This window comes from Phyllostomus hastatus, unplaced genomic scaffold (assembly GCF_019186645.2).
Source record: "Phyllostomus hastatus isolate PE091 unplaced genomic scaffold, TTU_PhHast_1.1 phas_scaffold_585, whole genome shotgun sequence".
In the NCBI taxonomy this organism is placed as follows: domain Eukaryota; kingdom Metazoa; phylum Chordata; class Mammalia; order Chiroptera; family Phyllostomidae; genus Phyllostomus; species Phyllostomus hastatus.
Window position 1 is genome coordinate 1404544 of NW_025334037.1, and position 19560 is coordinate 1424103.

General features: G+C 43.8%; 1 pseudogene; it reads right to left on the reverse strand.

The window, feature by feature from the left end:
- Positions 1–14893: 14893 nt before the first annotated feature.
- LOC123809898 lies at positions 14894–17194 on the reverse strand (annotated as a pseudogene).
- Positions 17195–19560: the final 2366 nt, after the last annotated feature.

Sequence of the window (19560 nt, forward strand, 5' to 3'; positions counted from 1 at the left end):
CTAGGCTAGCTGCTGCTAGTGCTGGGCCTGGTGCCACTAAGCAAGAGGTTCGGAGACTAGGGGCTCACTGAGGCTGCCTGGTGCTTGTTTGAGAGAATGTAGGAAGTTGTGAAGCATGAGCCAAGACCAGCCATTCATATGGAAAAGCCAATGTTAGCAGCTTGGCTGGGCCCATAAGTTGGGTGTGGCAGAGCCTTAGGGGATCTCCAGGGCAGGGCAAACAGTGTTAGCCAGGTTGGTGGAGTCTCATACATGGTATCCACCTGCTGGTTCTATGGAACTGTGCAGAGAGGGTTCAGAAAGGAACAATGTCCTCTGCCTACCTTTCTGTCTGGGAGAAAGCTGTTCCCCACCTCTCACCTTGATGCCAGTCACTTCAGTTCCTCCCTGTAAGCCACTGGTGCCTTTCAAGCTGCTACCCCAGTGCTGGAACTCAGAGGGAATGAGTCTGTGTAGATGAGTCTGTGTGTGGATTCTTTAAGAAGAGCTGCTTGGGACTCCAGAAGTTTCTCCCATTGACTCAATCCTTGCTGGTTTTTGCAGCCAAAAGTTATGGGAACTTATCTTCCTGGCACTGGAACCCTGGGATGGAGGCCTTGTGTGGGGCTGAGACTCTTGACTCCCAAGATATCCTTCCCAGATTTTTATCCATCACACCTGGGTGTAGGACCAGCCTGTTTTGAATCTCTGACCCTCATACTAGTCTGGATGGATGTATTTCTTTAATTCCGTAGTCGCTGGACTTTCATTCAGCTTGATTTCTGATGATTCTGAGTGATGGTTGTTCTGTATTTTAGTTGTAATTTTGATGTGGTTGTGTGAGGAGGTGAGCCGGGTTTATCTACACCTCCATCTTAACTGGACTCTTTCTTTCCCTCCCTCCCTCCCTCCCTCCCTCCCTCCCTCCCTCCCTTCCTTCCTTCCTTCCTTCCTTCCTTCCTTCCCTCCTTTCTCCCTCTCTCTCTCTTCTTTGTACTTTTCATCTTGCATCATCATATAGTGTATTTATTTGCAAGTGAGCTCTTCTAGAGCAGGAATCTTTGTTTTGTCCTTTTTGCTTACTGGTGTGTCCCAAATGCTCAGAACATTTTCTGGAACATGGCAAATGCTCAGTACATGTTCACTGAATGTATTAATGAATGGGTGAGTGTAGAGCATAGAGAGATGAGTCTGATGGTCTCCCAGGCAGCCTGTGATGTGGGAGTGATGGAAGCTGCCAAGAGCAGGTATAATGCAGAGATTCTTTCTGGGCTGGGGGAAGGGTATAGATAAAAAATTATGAGGACAGGAACCATCGAAGGGAATGGAAACATATTAAAAAAATGACAATCTGCCTTGGCTGGCATAGCTCAGTGGATTGAGCGTGGGCTGCGAACCAAAGTGTCGCAGGTTCGATTCCCAGTCAGGGCACATGCCTGGGTTGCAGGCCATGGTCCCCAGCAACTGCACATTGATGTTTCTCTCTCTCTCTCTCCCTCCCTCCCTCTCTCTCTCTCTCTCTCTCTCCCCCACTTCCCTCTCTAAAAAATAAAATAAATAAAATCTTTAAAAAAATGACAATCTTACAAAACTGGAAGTTAAAGAAACCATGTAGTTATTTGTTCATTCATTCATTCATTTGTTCGTTCCTTCAGTAAGTCAGTCCTTCATGCTTTCTGTGCACCTACAATGTGGAAGGTCAGTGTTGTGTCCAGTCCTCGCTTTCCTGAATTAAAATGTCAAGTGTTCAAGTGGATGAAAATGCGGTGTACTCTTTGAGTGGGACATTTGTGTCAGTCTCATGGGGCCAACTACTGCCAAACATCTGGGAGGCAGAAAAGTAAAAGAAGAATGAAGTGAATTGGCTGATGTTCCTTTGAAGGGTGCACCTATGGACTCCAAAGCTTCCCATGTAGGGCTGCTGTGTAAGCTGAGTCTCTGTGACATCCCTTCCTTCCTTCCTTCCTCCCTTGTGAACTGTCTGAGGCCAGTCAAGTCCTGAGGCGGGACATGCTAGCCAGAGGAGGGGATGCTGAAAAGACCTATCAATTAGAGAAATGAGAGATTCATTTGGGTTAACCAGCAAGGTTTTCAAAAGTGCAAGCCCCCCAAAGGACTGAAATAGATGGGAACTAGGGCAAGCAGAACCCTGTGGAGAGGGTATTCTGCCTGCAAGGGCTGTGCACAAAGGTCACTGGGCCCCAGGGCCAGAGGCAGCTGTGGGCATGCAGGGCGCAGCAGCAACATCCTCTACTGCCCTACTGCTCTACTGCGCACGTGTGCACGACTCATTCCATGTCCTCTCCCACTTGGGGTCTGTACAATTCATCCCATTTTGTAACTGGTTGTTTTATGGAAAATAGATTAGATGGCATAAAGGGACTAACCTTTCACATCTTACACTTCGGTGTTATTTGAATTCGTAAAATGAGCAAGAGTTACTTTTTTATTTTAAAAATTGGTGGTGGCCCTGGCTGGTGTGGCTCAGGTCGTTAGAGGGTTGTCCCATAACCAAAAGGTCACCAGCTTGATTCTCAATCAGGCCTTGATTCTCTTTTGCAGCATGGATTGGTGTTTCTCTCTCTCCTTTCCTCTCTCAAATGAGAATATAATAAACCTTTAATTAAAAAAAAACCTAAAAAGAATTTTTGGTGGATGGGGTCTGGGTAATAAAATCACCTGGTTTCAGGGAGGTCCTGCAATTGAGCGCTGAGTACTTGGACTTGGACTTTCAGCAAGTTAGTCTCTTTTTTAAAAAAGATGTTATATATTTATTTTTAGAGAGAGAGGAAGGGGGGGAAAAAAAGGAGAGAAACACTGATGTGAGAGAGAAACATCTGTCAGCTGCCTCTTGCCCATGCCCCAGACCAGGAATGGAAGCCACAACCCAGGCATGTGCCCCAACAAGGACTCCTAGGAATTCAACTGGCGACTTCTTGCTCTGTGGAAGGATGCCCAGCCCACTGAGCCACACAGGTCAGGGTAAATCAGTCTGATTTTTAAAAAAAGACTGTACAGAATAAAAACACAGATATGCAGATAAGCCAGCAAATATCACTATTGCTGACATCTGTCCCCTCACTTCCACCATGGATGATTCTGCCTCGGTTTTGGCCTCATTGCCTTTCTCCAGGCCTGTAAACTCCACAGGGGCAAGGCTATGGTTATTATTTGATCCCCGGATCATATGTAGTACATACACTTTCCAGCACAGAGTGGCCAGTCCATCAATAAATATTAAAAGTGAATGAGCCCTGGCTGGTGTGGCTCAGTGAACTGAGTGCTGGCCTGTGAACTAAAGGGTCACTGGTTCAGTTCCCAGTCAGGGCACATGCCTGGGTTGTGGGCCAGGTCCCTAGTAGGGGGCACACCAGAGGCAACTACACATTGATGTTCCTCTCCCTCTTTTCCTCCCTATCTTCCCCATTTTCTAAAAATAAATAAATTTAAAATAAATTTTTAAAAAAGTGAATGAAAGAAGAAGAAACAAAGAAAAAAACAACAAAAAGGAAAAAAAAAGTGAATGAACTATGGCAACAATCTCTTGTTTGTTTCCCTGACTCTAGTTTTATATTTGATGCTAATTAAACTCACAAAGAGTACTGATGCACTTACTAGGCCCGTATTTCCTGCTATTATATTCAGCCAGCAGTGTGCACACTTTTTAGCTTTTCTATCCCCCAAATCAATTTTAGAATTTGTATTATAATTTTAAATAAAGTGAAAGCATATAATTTCTGGCTTGTCATATATATTGACACTTAAAACTGTTGTAATACTTTTAAAAAAGTATCTAATAGAATCTAAATATGATGGCAGCTTGATGCCCACCATTATTCTTTGCAAAAGAAGAGACAAACAAGGTCTCCCTTAACATTGGAATTTTATCTTGTGTCATTTTCTCCTTGAACTTGTGAAATGCATGCACTTTCCCACCCACACAGAATTTTACCCTGAGGCAACATATTTTTATTCTTGAAAGTTTTTTTATTATCTTATTATTTTCTGCAATAACAAAATATATGTGAATTGAAATACATATTTTCTTTGATCAATAGATTATAGATGTTAAATTTCTTCTGGACTGAATTAGTATTATAATTATTAGTAGTGCACAATGGTTAGAACAATATAAATATGTTATAAATAGTGATAAATAATTATAAACATGAAAATAAAATTTCAGTGAAAATTTCTCTCTTAATGAGGTGGATGGGCCTTGTGGACCTTGAGAAAGAAGATGCCTACTGGGAAGGGCTTCTCATGGCTTAATTGGGCTCAAATTTAAAGAAACAGCTCAGCAGCCATTGCTACACAGAGGCCTCTCATACAAACTGCACTTGAGGGAGAAGCCTGTACTGAACCACCTGCCTTTGCACTGAACTGCTGGCCTGCACTGTCTTCTATCTAAACTAGTCCTTATAGAGGAGTTCCTGTAATCCTATTTTGACCAATAAGATTGAGACATTCCCCATCCAATTGGAGCTGTGCAGCTACATCTCCACCCCCATCAGCATCTTCACCAACCAATCAGAGGGGCTCCCTTCTGACCAATAAACTGTGAGGATTTGGAGTCGTCATTTGCATGAGAATAGACCAGTCAGCGGCCAGAGGTGGGGACTTCTGTCTGTGTAAACTGGCTACTCTGGCTTGGAGAGTGTACTTTCCCTTTCCACTGAAGACTGGGTTTTGTTTCCCAGGTTGCAGCTGAAACATCTCGTGGAGCAGAGCAAAGCAGAGCGGAGCTGCCTAGGCGAAGAGTGACCCAGGGTCTCTTCATAGCTGTGCTGCTTTTTAATTGAGCTGTAACACTATCAAGCTGTTCCACAGCCATGCTGTATCACAATTGAGCTGTTTTGCACTGAATCAAGTTTCCTTCTTCACAGCACGCCAAACTGGGGATTCCTACAGGTGTTGAGCTGGCACCAACAACCATCAAAACCATTAATAGCCTTTGTTTTTATTACTCCATGTATTGGTGGTTAAATATTACTTTGCTCACATAAATAAGTAAATGGGAATGAAGAGAGTTTTGTTATTGCAGACTTTCTCAATTACTCGAGTCCCTTCTGAGTGATATGCCAAAAATCACATAGCACTCTATTATCAAAAATTAGTTTTAATAATCTATCAGTTGACAACTAAGTTTCAGTTGTGTTGCAAACAAAAGAACTGGAAACCATCTGATTTTAAAAGGATTTGTTGTCCAATTAAACTCATTTACTTTTCAATTTCCAGGAAGCATAATGAGAAAGTCTTTACCAAGACTTAAGAAATTGGGGAAAAGGGGAAGGGTTTACAGGAACAGGTATAAAAGACACAAGGACAAAAACTAGGGAGGAGTGGAATGGGAAGGAGGTGGGGAGGGCTGGGGGGTGGGCTGGGATGGGAGTAAAAGACAGAAAACTGTACTTGAACAACAATTAAAATAAAAATTAAAAAAAGAAATTAATGTTACTCATATCTTTTATTTTTTCATATAGAAGCAGCTTATTTAACCCAATATACTCAGAAAGAATTGGGAACATAAAAATATTAATTTTAGTATGCCTTGCCAATATAATTTTTAAAATGAAATGCTTTTATCTTACTATAGGCCTTAGGCATAATTTGCCAAAACCTTGGACCTGCAAATTTAACTCATTCAGTTTAAGAGAAATCACTGCCATTATGAAAAATTGGCAAAACCAGTGTATTATCAAATTAATCAGCCAGTCAGCCTTCGTTTTTCAATTTTGGTAAATATATTGTGTTTCCCTGTGGCAAACGTATCTCATCTAAATTGTAGTTCTAAATTGAATGGCTGGGTAAGGCAGAGAGACTTGCCCTGAGTTTGCACCTGGATGATATAAGGAGCTGCCACTCTCAGTATTTCCTTCTGAACTTCCCTTTGCTTTGCTGTTAGAGGATTCTGTCCCTGAAGCAACGCATTCTCTCACAGCATCCAGGAGATGGAAGAAGCAATAAAGTTTGCCATCATTCCTTGGTCCCATTCTTCCATATACTATATGTGAATGGGAATGTCTCAACATGTGCCATGTTACCCTGTTTCCAATATGAGGCTTCAAAATTAACAGAAATATGTATAAGACAGGGAGAGACATGAAGCCCACTATAGGTGTCCTGTTTAAAGAGATGAATTTTTTATACCTTGGGTCAATTTACTATATAGGATTCAGGATGTGTGAGAGACCCTTCCTTCCTTCCTTCCTTCCTTCCTTCCTTCCTTCCTTCCTTCCTTCCTTCCTTCCTTCCTTCTCTCTCTCTCTCTTTCTCTTTTTCTTTCTTTCCCTCTTTCTTTATTTATCTCTTTCTTTGGTTCTTTCTCTCTCGCTTTCTTGCTTTCTGTTTTTTTCTTTCTCACTCCTGGACATTTTTTCATTGCTTTTACTCAGAGAGAATCATTGATGTGAGAGAAACATTGATCAGTTGCCTCTACTATGTGCCTGGACCCAGGATCTTACGCACCTGGACAGGAGATCAAACCTGCAACCCAGGCATGTGTCCTGATAAGGAATAGAACCTGCAAACTTTTGGTCATGGGATGACACTCCAACCAGCTGAGCCACACTAGCCAGGGCAAGAGATAGACCTTTCTTTTGTAAAGAGAAGAGGGATTGTGAAAGGGGTGGAGGGAAAGGACAACAAGCATAATGGTATACCCTGACAGTATATCCTTAGATCAGTTTTAGGCAAAAGTACATATGGAAGTCAAGGACCCCCTTAAATTGATCTCCTTAAACTGTCCATGTCTGCATACCTCTGGAAACCCCAGTTTAAATACCACCATCTCAGTTCTGATCACCAACTTGCAGGTTAGAAGATGGAGGGAGCAGCATGACAGGGAATGTAGGCAGTTTTAAGAAGCTGACAGCCATCAAGGAAATAAGGATCTGAGCCCTATAATTACAAGGGGCTGAATTCTCCCAGCAACCTGAGTCAGCTTGGGAAAAGATTTATCTCTACAGTCTCCAGAAAGGAATCCAGCCCCCTCAACACGCTGGTTCAGCCTCTACGAGACTGAACAGAGGACCCCACTAAGCCAGACTGTCGGCTGCACTTCTGACCTACAGAATGAAGAGATAATTGGTGGGTGTTTTTTTTTTTTCAACCACTTAGTTTGTAGTAATTTGCTGTGGCAAAGCTGAAAATAAACACATCACACTACAATTATTTGACCTTATTATATTCTAAGGTATTGACCCCACCATTTTATGACCTTTGGCTAGCCCCCCCATGTTTTTACTGCCTTTCATTTCTAATTAAGACTTTGTAGCCTGGCATTCTAATCACTCCCTTGTAAGTATCCTCAGCTCTCTTGTTATTTTCTTCTCCTGCAGCACTGGTCAGACTGGACTGGGCACAGCACCAGACTCACCTGGAGGGCTTGTTAAACCACAGTTTGCTGGACCCTGCTTGCAGCATTTCTGATTCAGGAGGGCTGTGGTGAGGCCTGAGAATTTACATTTCTTACCAGTTTTCAATGATTCTGATGCTGTTGGTCTGGAGATCACACACTGACAACCATTGCTTGGCTCCAGTTACCATGATTGAACCCTACCCTGTCTCTTCTGCACTTACAACCAAGCAGGTAGATACTCCTCAAGAAAAATTACTGACCGGGCTGCCAGCTTCCATTTAAATTTGTGATTACAGACCCTGAATTGGCCATCAGTAACAGCCTGGCTGTCCTTTCGCACTTCCCTAGTACGTTCTCTGTCTTCCTCTACGTTCTGTCTGTCCTCTCTTCTCACGCCTCCGATATCGATTCTCTCCTCAGCAGATAACCTCACCTCCCACACATCAGTGAGGAACCAGAAGCCAGGGGAAGGGAACTCCCTCATCTTCCCACCGCCAAGGTTCTAACTCTGCTGAGGTCACTCTCTCCTGCTGTTCAATGGAGGGATGGGTCTCTTCATGTCAGCAGCCAGCCTCCCCTCCTCTGCTCTGCATCCCATTGCTCTCCTGTCTCCAAGAACTCAGTTTCCCTAATCCCCTCCTTTCCCCTGTGCGGTTGATTGTGGCAACCTGGACTATTCCTTGTATCCCCATTTTTAATCCTCCCTTGACCTTACATTCTCACCCAGCCACCGTCCCATTTCTCTGCTCTCGTTCACAGTAAAAACTATCAAAAAAGTTGTCGACTTACCATGTTTCTACCTTCTTATTTCCCACTCACTCTTTTAAGATATATGTGGGAGATGTATTTATTTATTGAATAAATATTACATCAGATACTTTATATTTGTTGAGTATTGTTCTGTGATCCTGGCTCTCATGAGTTCATGGACAAATTCCTACATACAGTATTGAACAGTGACAGGTGCTGCACAGAAAACAGGGATGTGGTGGTTTGTATGACTCATAAGGACATTCAAGAAATACATAGAGAGTCTGGCCAAGATGGAGGCGTAGGTAGATACACTTTGCCTCCTTGTACAACCAAAAGAAGGACAGCAACAAATTTAAGAACAAAAAACAACCATAACTGCCAGAAAATCAAACTGTATGGAAGTCTGACAACCAAGGAGTCAAAGAAGAAACATTCATCCAGATCGGTAGGAGGGGTGGAGAGGACATGGCAAGGCAGCAGCTAGAGGACCAGCCAGGAGAGGTGGCAGCTGACAGTCCCATAGGTGCGTGCAGATAAACTGGGAGGAACAACTGGGGAGCAAGACAGACTGTGCAGTCCAGGGTTCCAGTGTCTGAAAAGGAAGCCTCAAAACCTCTGGCTATGGGGATTATGGCAGCAGGAGAAACTTCCAGCCTCTTAGGAGAGTTTGTTAGAGAGACCCACAGGGTTCTATAACATACCCAAACCTACCCATTCCAGAATCAGCACCAGAAGGGCCCAGTTTGCTTGTGGGTAGCAGGAAAAGTGACTGAAAGCTGGCTAAGAGATAAGCAAGCAGCATTGTTCCCTCTCTGACCCCTCTCCCACATATAGTGCCACAACACAGCAAAGTGGGTTGCTCCGCCCCGGCAAATGCCTAGGGCTCTGCCCCTTACAACGTAACAGGTGCACCAAGACTAAGATATATGGCCCAAATGAAAGAACAGATCAAAACTCCAGAAAAACAACTAAGTGACATCAAAAGTACAACTGAACTGTGGAACAACCTGTCAGATGTAGAGTTCACAACACTGGTAATCAGGATGCTCACAGAAATGGTTGAGTATGTTTGCAAAATAGAGGAAAAAATGAAGGCTATGCAAAGTGAAATAAAGAAAAATATATAGGGAACCAACAGTGAAGGGAAGAAAACCAGGATTCAAATCAACAATTTGGAGCAGAAGGAAGAAATAAACATTCAACCAGAACAGAATGAAGAAACAAGAATTAAAGAAATGGACTTCCGGCAAGATGGAGGAATAGGTGGATGCACCGTGCCTCCTCGCACAACCAAGATTAGAACAACAATAATTTACAGATAGAATATCACTCAGAACTGACAGGATTTATCTGAATGGAAGTCGGACAGCCAAGAAGTTGAAGTAGACCTGTACATCCAGACCGGTAGGAGACTACGAACCTGGCAGGCGCAGGGCTGGTGCGGGTTGGCGGCGCGCGGAGGTCGGGGAAAATTTGGCGTGAAATCGGCGCAACAGCCATCCGGGGCACAAGAATGCAGCGGTGATCCCTGAGTACGCAAGCTGTGGCTGGCAGATGCTGTGGGGCAGCGATTGTGGACCAGGGCAGAGCTCGCAGCCCAGGATCCCAAGGAAGGGCCTGAGCCCAGGAGAACGGAACTACCGCCATTGTCCCTGCCCACTTCCGCCCCCGCCCACACATATAACGTCATAATCTAGTGACCAGGGTGCCCAGCCCTGGTGAACACCTAAGGCTCCCCCCCCCACCGTAACAAGAGCGACCAGAGACAGGGAAAGACATAAGATATGTTTCCAACAGAACAGATCAGTCCCCCAGGACTCATCCTTTTGAGCGACCAAGAAATAGCCAATCTATCAGATGTACAGTTCAAAACACTGGTGATCAGAAAGCTCATGGAATTGGTTGATTTTGGGCGCAATTTAGATGAAAGGATGCAGGTTATCATAAAAAAGATGCAGGAAGATACTCGGAGGAGAGCCAATAGAGACAGGAAGGAATCTGAGTCTCAAAACAATACAGTGGACCAGAAGGAAGATAGAATCAATCAAGCAGGAAAGCATGATGAAATAAGAATTTAAAAAATCGAGGAGAGCCTTGGGAGCATCCAGGACACCTTTAAACGTTCCAACATTCGAATTATAGGGGGTACCAGAAGGGGAGGAGCAACAAGTGGAAAAGTTATTTGAACAAATAATAAAGGAGAACTTCCCCAATCTGGCAAAGGGAACAGTCTTCCAAGAAATCCAAGAAGCTCAGAGAGCCCCAGAGAAGTTGGACCCAAGAAGAAACACACCAAGGCACACCATAATTACATTAGCCAAGGTAAAAACAAAGGAGAGAATCCTAGAAGCAGCAAGGGATAAGGGGACAGTCACCTACAAAGGAGTTCCCATCAGACTGTCAGCTGATTTCTCAAAAGAGACCTTACAGGCAAGAAGGGGCTGGAAAGAAATATTCCAAGTCATGAAAGACAAGGACCTACATCCCAGATTGCTCTATCCAGCAAAGCTCTCATTTAGAATGGAAGGGAAGATAAAGTGCTTTTCAGATAAGGTCAAATTAAAGGAGTTCATCATCACCAAGCCTTTATTTTATGAAATGCTAAAGGGACTTATCTAAGAAAAGAAGATAAAGAAAAGACATGTATAGTAAAAGGACAGCAAACTCACAATTATTAACAACCACACCTAAAGCAAAACCAAAAGAAACTAAGTAAACAACTAGAACAGGAATAGAACCACAGAAATGGAGGGCACATGGAGGGCTAGCAACAGGGGAGTGGGAGGAGGAGAGAGGGGGAAAAGGTACAGAGAATAAGTAGCATAGATTGTAGGTTGAAAATAGATAGGGGGAGGACAAGAATAGTACGGGAAATGTAGAAGCTAAAGAAATCATAAGAATGACACATGGACGTGAACTAAAGGCGGGGAACGTGGGTGGGAGAGGGGGTACAGGGTGGAGGGGAGAGAAGGGGGAAATGGGACAACTGTAATAGCATAATCAATAAAATACATTAAAAAAAAGAATTCAAGAAACAAGAAAAGTGAGAAGGGGCTTAGGAACCTCTGGGACAACTTTACATGTTTCAGTATCCAAATCATAAGGGCACCAGAAGGAGAAGTGGAAGAGCAAGCAATTAAAAACTTATTTGAACAAATAATGAAGGAGAACTTCCCCAATTTGGCAAAGGAAACAGACTTCCGGGAAGTCCAGGAAGCTCAGAGAGTCCCAAAGAAGTTGGACCCAAGGAGGCACACACTAAGGCACATCACAATTACATTACCCAAGATTAAAGGTAAGGAGAAAATCTTAAAAGCAGCAAGAGTAAAGGAGACAATTACCTACAGAGGAGTGCCCATAATACTATCAGCTGATTTCTCAAAAAAAATCTTGTAGGCAAGAAGGGGCTGGAAAGAAATATTCAAAGTCATGAAAGGAAAAGCCTTACACCCAAGATTACTCCATCCAGCAACCTATCATTTAGAATGGAAGGGCAGATAAAGTGCTTCCCAGATAAGGTCAAGTTAAAGGAGTTCATCATCACCAAGCCCTTGTTATATGAAATGTTAAAGGTCCTTATCTAAGAAAAAGAAGATGATCAAAAATACGAACAGTAAAATGACAACAAACTCACAACCATCAACAACCAAACCTAAAAACAAAAACAAACTAAACAACTAGAACAGGAACAGAGGCATAGAAATGATGATCACATGGAGGGTTATCAGTGGGGAGGGGGAGGGAGAGAATGGGAGAAAAGGTACAGGGAATAAGAAGCATAAATAGTAGGTACAGAATAGGCAGGGGGAGGTTAAGAACAGTATAGGAAATGGAGAAGACAATCTGGCACTTTTCAGAGAAAGTGGTTAACCTCTGCCCTACATAATCTGACTCCTTGATGACCCTGGGCTCATAGCCTACCCTTGCACAACTCCTTTGCTTACCTAGCTCCAGGAAGACTGCCTTTCTTGTGATTTCTTGCAGTTTCTTGAGGTTATTCCAACCAGCCAGGTATGTGCTTGCCCTCAGGTCTTCGCCCCTGCTGTTTCACTGCCTGGAATGTCCCTCTCCTCTTCCCTCAGGTCTTTACTCAAATGTCCCTTCTCAGTGGGCCTTTTCCAACCACTTTATTTAAAATTACTGTCTCCCCCACAAACACTAACTCTCACAGGTTTTTGGATTTGGGGTTTTGTTTTTTTTTTGCTTTCTTGTATTACTATGTAGTATGTATTTTTTATTTTTGTTGTCTTGACTTATTTTCTATATTCTGTCACTAAAATGTAAATTCCATGTGGACAGGAACCTTTGTCTGCTTTCTTCATGGATGTATTCTGTTCTTGGCACTTTGTGGAGGCCTCTATGCATTTCTTTTTTTTAAGTATATTTTATTGATTATGCTATTACAGTTGTCCCATTTCTTTCTCCCCTTTATTCCCCTCTACCCAGCACTGCCCCTCCCACCAGCATTCCCCCCCTTAGTTTATGTCCATGGGTCATACATTTAAGCTTTGCAGGCTATGTATATGGTCTCCACTGAGTATTCTTCCTCTTATTTTTTATTTCTAAACAACCCTTAAGTGTAAAACTTTTCTTTTTGACAGTACGAGGATTTGCCCACTGGCCTTTGTTAGCCCCCGCTGGGATCTGAGGCTGTGGTAAAGATTTTGGTTTCATACAGATGGTATTATAGAATTATACCCCAGGAACCTATATAATTTTATTAACGAGTGTCACCCCAATAAATTCAAGTAATATTGTAAAAAAATAGATCTTGGTTTTACTCTGAGTGAGAGGAGAAGCACTGAAGCATTCGGAACAGAGGAGCAATATGACTGCCCCTATTTTAAAAGAATCTCCCCGGCTGCTGAATGGTGAAGAGGCTGAGGGGGAGGGTGTGTGAAGGAGGAAGCAGTGACACTGGAGTTTGGGCTATATATTGTGGCAAAATAAACTACCCTATAGCTTAGAGGTTTAAACAACAAACTTTTTTCATTGCTTTTAGAGAGAGAGGGAGAGAGAGAAACACTGATTCGAGAGAAGCTTTGAATGGTTGCCTCCCAATCGGACTGGGGATCATATGTGTCTGGATGGGGAATCGTGTGCACCTGCACTCAAGCAGGATCAAACCCGCAACCCAGGCTAATGCCCTGACTGGGAATCAGCAGCAATCCTTCAGTTATGGGATGACGCTTCAACCAACTGAGCCACTCTGGGCAGGGCAAACAACAAGCTTTTACTATTGCTCATTGTTCTGTGGACCGGGAGGAATTCAGACTAAGTACAGTAGGGCCAGCAATTTCTGCTTGGCCTGGAATGTCCACTGTGTGTTCACAAACAGTTGGGGGCTGGCTGTACTGGCAATGCTGGGGTCATATTCTCACAGCTTGGGTCTTGCTGTTGGCTGAGTCCCTCAGTCCACCTCCAGGTGGTCTCTAGCCTCTCCCTCTTCGTGTGGCCTCTCCAACAGTGAAGCCAGACTTCTTACACGGCAGCTTGGGGCTTCCAAATGTGCACAAGTGGAAGCTGCCAGGACTTTCTAAGGCTTAGGCTTGTCACTAGCAAGCATCATTCTGCCACATTCTCTTATTTACAGCAGGGTACAAGGCCAGCCCAGATTCAAGGAAAAGTGCGCTCAGTGGCATGAATACAGAAGCTACAGCTCACTGGAGACACCAGAGTGACTGTCCAGCACTAGTGAATTGAAGGCTATTTCAATAATCGAGGCAAGATGTGATGGTGGTTTGGACCAAGGTGTTAACAATGGAGATTGTGAGAACTCACCAGTTTCTGGACGTGTTTGGCAGGTAAACATGCCCAGGGAGGACTTGCTGATGGCATTGCATGTGTGAGACAGGGAAGAGCCAAAGGTGGTTCTGAGGTTTTCACTTGGAGTCCTTGGAAGAATGATGTTCACTGTGAAGCCGAAGACTGAGGAAGGGGCAGGTTTAGGGGGATTGTCAGGAGTTCTGATTTGAAATGTTAAGTGTGCGTTGTCTCCTGGACTTACACGTGGAGATATCAGGGGCAGCTGCCTGTGCTGGTTTGGAGGAGTCCCGTGTGGACATGTCATTTGCAAGTGGTCGGCCTGTATATGAAATGTAAAGCTGTGGCATCACTGGGGCAACTTGAAAATGAGAAAGGGGAATTACCAGGGGCCACAAACTGAAAAGGAGCCCAAAGCTAGTATGGTGAGCAGGATCTCATGCTGAAACAGCATAGGTCCTAGGCACGGAGGATGGGATTTTAATGTTGATATGGCAACAGGAGGTGAAGCTTTGGCCTCGATAAGACTTGGAGCTGGAAGGAAGGTCCCGTCATAAAGGATGAAAGAGTCTAGTAATGTCTAGCTGAGTGAATGAAAATTGGTACTCCACAGAGAAATTCCAGAAGAGTGTGGAGATGTTCCTGAAACCTTTCGGAGAGAAAGAACAGTTTCTACAAAGGCTCAAATATCAGAGAATGCATCTGAATTCTCAATGTTCTCATTTCTATCGTCTCACTAAGAGGCAATAGAAATATGTCTTCAAAATACTGAGGAAAAAATAATTTCCAACTCAGAATCCTAACACTACCAAGCTATCAAGTGAGGGTAGAAAACTATTTTCAGATATGCAAAGTCTCAAAAAATGTTACCTCCAATGCACTTTTGGGACAGAACGGGAGAATCTGCTCCACTAAAACCAGGACTAAACCAAGAGGGAGGAAGAATAGGAACCAGGAGACCAGGTCCTCTTCACAAGAGGGAGGAAGTCCCCAAACGAGGGTGAATGGAGAATCCAGGATGACGATGATGCTGCCGGCTTAGAGGACAACCAGTTCATACCGGAGCAGGGCAGGCGGCTCCCGGGAGATATTCTAGTGGATGGAAGAGATTGGGTGCCTAATGGGACTAAATATGCTAGAGAGGAGGTTTACACAGCTGGTGGAAAGTCTGAAGATACACTAAAATCAGAACACAGAAACCTGAGCAAATAAAAATTTGACTTCTTATCAAAAGGAAAACAAAACAAAAAATAAAAGTTGTCAGTTGGTTGTACTATGTATCATGATTTCAGAGATGTTAAAGAGTGTTGGAATCAAAATCCAATAGTTCATTTAATAAGAGCCTGTGAATGGTAAGAATTTCTTATTTATTGAGATATATTTCTCATACATTCACAAACAAATTAAGCAAATTCAACCATATATTATTTTATTAAATTATTATTTTATTTTATTAAAACAAGCACAAAAAGGCCCTGGCCAGTGTGGCTCAGTGTATTGAGCATGGGCTGCGGACCAAGGGGTTGCTGGTTGGGTTCCCAGTCAGGGCACATGCCTGGGTTGCCGCCGGGTCCCCAGTGGGGGCTGCGTGAGGAACAACCACACATTGATGTTTCTCTCCCTATCTTTCTCCTTCCTTTCCCCTCTCTCTAAGGATGAATAAATAAAATCTTTAAAAACACTCTACACACAAAGGTATGAGGGCAATAAATTGGCAATCTTTTATTTGATTTGTTTCTTGAACCTGGCTATCTTAAAACTGATTTCTCTCACAATTTCAGTAGATGTCTATAGCAATGCTCTATCTTATCCCAGATAACAACGTGAGATCGTTTCACAATTTTTAAAGAAACAACAAAGCTCTTACTACTAAACCTCATTAAATGTGTGAGCAATATCATTATAAACCTGGATATTTTTAAGCTAATTAAATCTACATAAAAATACTATTTCAGTAACACAGATGTCAAAAAATAAAAGAATAAATTTTCAAGTTACACGTATAAAATAAAAACACATAGGCATAGACACTGTGCTCCTTTCAGTTCCGTCTCAGACCTAAATTCTGTAGGCGCTAACTGCCTCATCACACAATGCATGAGGAGACTGTTTCTGGCTTCCCTGGGTGTGGGGGGAGCTGCTGGGCTTGGCCTTAGAACTGGCAGTGGCCGTGGAAGTAGAGACAGCCCTGGCTCAAGTTCTGCTCTGGCTCCCTCTTGTTTATCTTGCAAAGCCTCCTCATACTGAGATGGGAAAGAGCTTGAATCCGTCCCGTGAACCTTGGTCAGAAACTCCAGGTCTTGCATCTTGGTGGTTTCAGCATGAACTCTCAGGCCCCACGGGAATTCATATTGTGCAAGCCCCCTATTGGCACTGCTGGTACTCCAGGTATTTTTCTTTCATGAAATCTTTGGTGGTGAGTTCCCTGGGCTTTCCAAAGATGAAGTGCTTCCTCCCACTTTGTATCCCCATCCATTCAGAACTTCCCAGACTTCCTCTTCGGTGGCACGGTTTTCCTTTGTGAAGATCACACCCAGGATAAGTATCAGGATGCCAGTCTACTGCACATGCTTTTCACCATGCAGCATCCCCCCATAGGTGAGGTCCATTTTGAGGGGGAGGCCACAGTAGTGGTTGGTGGGAGCCACTTCCTTCACATCAAGGCCAAATATCATCTCCATGAGCTCAGAGGCTCTCAAAAGATCTCAATGAAGAAGTTTATGTGGAAAAAAAATCAACTTTAGAGAGAGAGGAAGAGTGGGGGCAGGGGAGAGAGAGGGAAAGAGGGAGACATTGATTTGTTGTTCCACTTATTTATGCATTCATTGGTTGCTTCCTGCATTTGCCCTGCCCAGAGATCAAATCCACAACCTTGGTGTAGTGGGATGACGCTCTAACCAACTGAGCTACCAGGCCAGGGCTGGTTTTTGTACTTTTTAAATGACAACCTTCAACATATTCTCCTTAGTTATTGTCTCTTTTTTATATGATAATTGAGCAACATGAAATTCACCAACACATTCTTATCTGGAGCATCTATGGGCCCAGCATGTGAGGTGCTATCTTCCTCCTCCTGGCTGCTGGAGCGCTCATCTAATCTGCTCATGATGTGGCTGTGATGGCAATGGAAGATGAGCAGAAACTCTGGGGACCCTAGGGAGCACCGGGCATACCAGCCTCAGGAGCCTCCTTCACATTGCCAGGCATCGGAGGGTGGGAGCAGAGACAGGTCTCCTGCAGAGTCTCGGAGACCGGTGCACCCTCCAGGCCCTGGGCCTCACTGTGGGTCTGAAAGGGTTGAGCAGGTGGGCACTGTGGATTCTTTCGAAGAAAAGGCATGAGGACTCTTATGGGTGGGTAATCAGGAGTGCGAACAGGAAGGTGGGCACTGGGGAATCACCCCTGACATCACGCAGCATCAAGGGCTCTTCCCTCCCTCAGCTGACTGGAATTGAAGGGCTCAGATCAAAACCTTCTCGGCCCCCACAGGCTGGAGGAGGGACTTCTTTCTTACTCCTGCCGAAATTTCCCCTCCCCCAACATCCTTAAATAGTGATTTGCCGGCATGTAAATTTCTTTTATTCCTAAGGCTTTTTTTTTGTTCAATTCTGGGGAAAAAAGAGAAAACCTCAGCAATTCCTGCCATTACTTTCAATTCTCTTTCTCTGGAACTCTTATTATAGAAACATTGAATCCTTTAAATCTGTTCTCCATGATTTTAACTGCTGTTCATTTTTGTTCACCTCAAGCTATATTCTGAGTGAATTCCTCCGTTTTCTTACACAATTCTTTCATTTACTCTTAAAAAAAAAGAAGACGTCTTTCTCACTTTCAAGAGAGTACATTTGTACACTTATTTTTTATTTTATTTTGTGTTTTAGAGAGAGGGAAAGGGAGGAGAAAGAAAGGGAGAGGAGCATCAGTGTGAGAGAGAAATACTAGTGAGTTGCCTCTCACAAGCACCCGACAGGGAACTGAACCCACAACCTAAGCAGGTGTCCCAGCTGGGAACTGAATCTGTGACTTTTCACTTTGCGGGACCACACCCAACCACCTGAGCCACATCAGTCAGGGCTGACTCACTCTTTGAGCGAATTCAGTCTAGAGTTTCTCCCATTGAGGCCTTTTAGATTTCAGTCAGGATTTCTAATTGGTTATCCTCCATATTATTTCATTTCAGCTTATTTTTGCTTAAAAATTTCCTTTTGAAACAGATGGTGTGCATTCATCTCTGAACATTTTCAACCTTCTGTTTTAAAGTCTTTTTTATTTTTATTTTTTTACTTTTTAAATTGATGTTCGAAGGCAGTTTTCTCTATTTTCCCACCACCGCTTTCCCGCTCTACCACGCCCACCTCCCACCCTCAGCCCCACCCCTCCTTGGCTCCGGCCACGGGTCCCTCATTCGTGTTCATTTACGTCCCTTTCCCTTCTTTCCCACATTCTTTCTTTTTTATACTCTCTTACAACTTCTCAGAGGACATTTGAAAAAGTTTCTCATTGTTCATTTTAAAGGCTATTTTTCATACCAAGTAGGTTTTTTGTGTTTTGGAATTATGGTTCACAAGCTCTTTTTGAGAGGGAGAAAATATTTGATTTTGTTCGATTTTTCCTTCTTACTTTCTCTTCATCCCTTCTCAGGATGCCTCCATCCTGGCCCCGGGGTCTCTAGAACCAGAGCTCCAGATCACGGTTCTCCACCCCAGGATACTAGGGGTGCAGCAGACCTATTCATGGGCCAGCAGACAGCTTGACGATTCCTGGTAGCAAGGTGTTCTCTTTGCTCCTCCCCTCCCTGGGCTCTGACACAGCCAGACTCCACAGACAAACAGCTGTTTTCTTCAGCTTCTTCTCATGAGCAGTGGAGAGCCCCCCTTAGCCTCTTATACTGAGCTGTGAGCATGAGCCCCTACATTGTGGGAGCACTTCTTTGCCCCCACAGGAGCTGAACCCTTGCCCGGCTGTCAGTGTCCAGCTTCCAGACTTAGAGCCCACAGCCTGCGGCTTCAGCCCCGAGGCTCTAAGTTCCCATTCCATTTCTGGTTCATGGAGGTATGTAAGAGTCCAGTTGCGTTTTATTAAAAATCATTTTTATATTATAAACATCATAGCTGGCTATATGTTTGAAGCAAGGGGGTTTTTGGAAACATAAACTCACTTCCTTATGTCTACTTCAACCTCCTCATACCTGCTCTTTGCCCCCACCCTTCTACTGAAACCACTCACTCAAAATCCCTGGTGATCTCTAGGTCACCAAACCCAGCGGACATTTCTGTGTCCTAATCGTATTTGGGTGGAAGCTTTAGGCATCACTACTCTGTTCTTAGGACATCACTCCCTGTTTGCCTACCCAGCATCCTCCTGGCTCTCGTCCTTTGCAGCTCAATGGATCAGCAATTTTGAGTCATTCCTGTGTCTTCTGGCATTCGTTGTTGCTGATGAGTGTGGCTTGCTGAAGTTTGTCAGTCTTTTGTAAGAAGTCTTGTTTTTTCATAGGTTGCTTTGAAGACTTTTGTTTCTAATATTTGCTGTTCTCCAGTTAGAACATGCTGTCTAGGTATGATCTTTTTAATACTTTGCTCAATATCTCGTGACCTGCACCTGAAGGACAAGGGGAGCTCAGGTCCTGCACTGGTGTAGAGATGGCCTTCGGGTTCCAACCGAACAAAGATGACTCGTTTTCTTCCAGCCACCCGGGCCAGTGG